Source organism: Arachis hypogaea, chromosome 11 (assembly GCF_003086295.3).
Source record: "Arachis hypogaea cultivar Tifrunner chromosome 11, arahy.Tifrunner.gnm2.J5K5, whole genome shotgun sequence".
Lineage (NCBI taxonomy): Eukaryota > Viridiplantae > Streptophyta > Magnoliopsida > Fabales > Fabaceae > Arachis > Arachis hypogaea.
The window spans coordinates 48,196,869-48,201,156 of NC_092046.1; positions in this window are offsets into that span (position 1 = coordinate 48,196,869).

Genomic DNA, 4,288 nt, shown 5'->3' on the forward strand with positions numbered 1-4,288 from the left:
CGCTAATTTTTCTGGTTCAATTGCATCTTAAGATCCCTGATGGAGGCTTGGGTTTCTTGTTTAAAGCTTTGTTGGCCTTTTGCGAATTCTGCAACAATGGATGTCAGGTCAGGGATACTCTGAAATTGTGGAGGCCAAAAAGGAAAGTTGTTGACTGGATTTTGATAAGACCTTCCTGAAAACTGCTAGCATAATTTGGTTGCTGACCCTGGCTCTGCTCTCTCCACCCAAAGCTTGAGTGATTCCTCTACCCTTGATTAAAGTTTTGAGAATAAGGAACATTATAGGAGTTTCTGGAGGAATTCCCCTATATAATTGACCCGCTTAGGTGGGAACTGGCCATAGTTGTAAGTCTCACCTTGAGGGAAGCCACCGCACATATCATGAGGAACATCTAGAGAGGTGCTTTAAATTTTAGCAACTGAGCTCTGCACGCTATCCAATTGTCGAGTGAGAAGATCATCTGTTGAAATATAAGCTTGCTCTAAGCAAGAAGTGCATCTGCAGCATACATCTCCATGACTCCTTCCTGTTTTTGCTCACACATAAACAGAAAACAAAGAAAAATGGAAATCTCTACGTCAGAGTGTAGAGAATTCCCAGTGGGATATCCTATGTAAAAAAAGAAATAAGAGAAAACAAAGTAAGCAATTAAACAAAAAAATTCGAAAATAACAAAAAAATAGACTAAAATTTTGAAAATAAAAAGGAAAACACTAAAGGGACACTAAAGTTAAAATAAAAAATTAAGAAAAAAATAACCAAAATTGAAATATGAAAATTAAAAGCAAAATAAATAAACAAAACTAATAAAAATACCTAATCTAAGCAACCAGACAACTAGTAGTTGTCAATCACAAACAATCCCCAACAACGGCGCCAAAAACTTGGTGCACGAATTAGGATTTCACACAGCATAACCGGCAAGTGCAACCGGGTCATCCAAGTAATACCTCAATTGAGTGAGGATCGATCCCACGAGGATTGTCAGACTGAGGAACAATGGTTATCCAATTGACTTAGTTAGGCGAACAGAAAAGGGTTGTTGATGGTTGAAATTCGCATAAGCAATAAACATGAAAATAAAGAAAGCAAATAAGGGTTTGGTGTAAAAACAGTGCAAGAAAATAGTTAAGGTTTCGGAGATGTTTACTTTTCTGGATTAAAAGTTCTTACCAACTATTTTAACAATGCATGATTCATTCCATGGCAAACTGTAAATGACTAAACCCTAATCGCTTAGTGATTCAGTCTCCTCTAACCTTCATTTGTATCACCCTAACTATCAAAATGTCACGCTTCCAGATGCACCACTCTGATAGCTCAGGTATTACGACGACTCTTAAGATATTCAATACTAAAATATGAGCCTGTTTAAAAATTTAAACCGAATTACCACTCAAAAGACTCTTTAATAGATAAATTTTATCCATACAAATATCAATACTTACAAAGGATACATACATACTATTAATTTTACGAGCATTACATAATCAAAATCCTATCACTTTTATAAAAACTTGTAAAGATAAAGGCAAGGGAAAAGTAACTAATACAACACAAAATATTGCTTAAACAGAAACGAAATGAATAAACTCTTCCAAACTTCGTCGTCCAAAAACCTGGAAAGAAAAGACCTGTAGGGGAGTGAGAACATCGTCCTCGAAAGGGTTCTCACTAGAGGGTTGCAGAATTATTATAATAGGATACGTAAAAATAAAAACTATTTTTTAAAGTACAGTGATTGTTACCCGCCTTATGTATCTTTTCAAAACCGTAGATCGACATTCAAAATTCGAAATCTTTTTTAAAAGAGAAATCCATTAATTCTCCAAAAATCCAAACCTTTTTAAAAGAGCTTTTCCTAGGCAGTATGAATGACCAAACTGTTCCAAGCATAGGTTCATTAAGCCTATACAGAACCAATTTAGTATTTCATACTTTACTAAACTAAAAACACAAACCATTCACGGCCTTCAGCCCATCACATAATCAATCACGGCCATAGGCCCAAACATTTCAATCAACAGTCAATCCACAACAATCCATCCAATTTTCAGTCACAAACACAAGTAAGAAGGTTCAAACACAATCAAGCAGTTATATCAAGTAGAGCAATTAGCAATTAGACATAATATTCACGTAGGCAAACCAATTACAATATGCACACCCAAACAATGTCACATAGATGCATATGATAAATGCTTGCCCTATGGCTGATAAGTCTCATCTGTCGGTTATCAAGCCAACCTGACAAGTCCGGTTTGCTAAACCCTTGGACTGTCCCTCGACGCGCATCCCCATGAGTCTATGTATAGCTTTTTTCTCATATATATATATCAAATCACTCAATGGGGGTACCATTCCTTGGAATTTATACGTGCTCGGTCACCCTTACATCGTAGGGTCAACAGAGTATCGAGTCTCAACCTGGAACACGTGGTAGCAAGCCACGGTACTTTACCCAGGAAAACCCGTATCTCAGATAAAAGAAGTGCAAAAGCCACATATTTATTTATTCATCATCATTTCCGCACTTCATTAACAATTCATATCAAATCAATTATCATTCAAGCCATAAGTCACTTTTCCTCAAAAGTAAATTCCCTTTTTTAAAACACAGTCACCATCCACAACATCTTCCCAAAACATTTCAAAAACCACACCAAATTAAAAGTTTCTTCTAAAAGATTCAAAATCATTCATCCTAAATTAGGATGTAGTAGTAAAAATTTCTCAGCAGAGTCTCAAGACTTTAGGAAAGAATAACCTGCCTCATTTCTTAAACTCTTTAGAAATCCTCGGAATAATAATTACTTAAATTGAAATCAATTAAAATGGAGACTTAAAATCAAAACTAAGGCATGTAAGCCAAAAGTTCCGAGCCACTTTCGAAACCAACTTATTTACGCCTAAAAACCAATTTCATTTCGTTCATAAATCAGAAACCTTTCCAAGGCTCGGAATTGTTTAGTCTTGTTAAGTCCAAATTTAAAGAATACTTCAAAAGCAAAACGAACTTAATTAATCAAAGTTCAACTTCTTTTAAAATATATTAAAACTCTTCCAAAAGTACTTCTTTAATCAAACTTCAAAACATAGGTTCTTTCTTATTTAAATCAATCTTCAAACATAAACTTTCCGTAAACAGATTAAACTCGAAAACATCTATTTCTTAATAAATCAAGAATCAAATAATAGAACCTCTCAAATTCATTCCATTTCTAAATCACATTCTTAAAATAAAATCTTAAATTTCATAAAAATTCGGTAGCATCTCCCATAAAACTTGGACTTTGTCACCCTTTTCGGGTCCCAACTGATGACCGAAATTCACACCCCATATAAAACTGATGAATCCATTCTTTTGGAAAGCGCACCAAAAATTATCGTCAAGTGATAACCCACAGTGGAGTGGGATCATATCCACAGAGATTGGTAGATTTGAGCAATTTCAATCAATTGGTGGATTAATTAAGCTAAGCAAAATAGATTGTGATTGCAGAATTGTAAATGGACAGAAACATAAATGACTCAAAAGTAAAGAGAAGCAGTAAAGTACAGAAAAGGAAATGGCAATAATGTAAAGTGCAGAAACATAAATGAATTAATTGTAAATGGGAATGGGGATTTGCAGAATATAAAGAAAGCTATAAAGAAAGTGGAAGATAAGAATATGGGGAATTCATTGAGATCAGGAGATGTTGTTCTATTTGGATTAAATCCAGTTCATATCATCTTCAATCATGCAACTCATTGACCTCTTGGCAATCATGATTGATTGAGCCCCAATCTCTTGGTGACTCAATCTCTCAAATCTTGATCAATAGCCAATTCCTTGGTCTAATTGCTCATGAAGAGAGATATGCTTGGTCCCTGATTATACCACACATCATCATAGGTCTAAGTAGAGGGAGGATTATATGTCACCATATCCAAATACCAAAACCCAGATCCCACTCAAGTGTGAGAAGGGATTTCTAGCTTGGTTTCATGTTTCCTTTCCCAAGGTTCCCATGAAACCCATTTTGCATTCAATCTCTTTTCCAATATAATTGAACACTAACATTAAAATAAAATTCCTTCTAGCAAATCAAAGAGAAGATGAAGAGAAGAAGAAATTAACTAATATTAATCCATCAAGTACAACAGAGCTCCCTCTCTCAATGAGAGGGAATTTAGCTACTCATAGCTCAGAGAAAAGTACAAGAGATGGAAGAGATGATGAAGTGAAAAGTAAATCTAACTAAAACTCTACTCCACAACCCAACTCCCTTTCTGAATACTT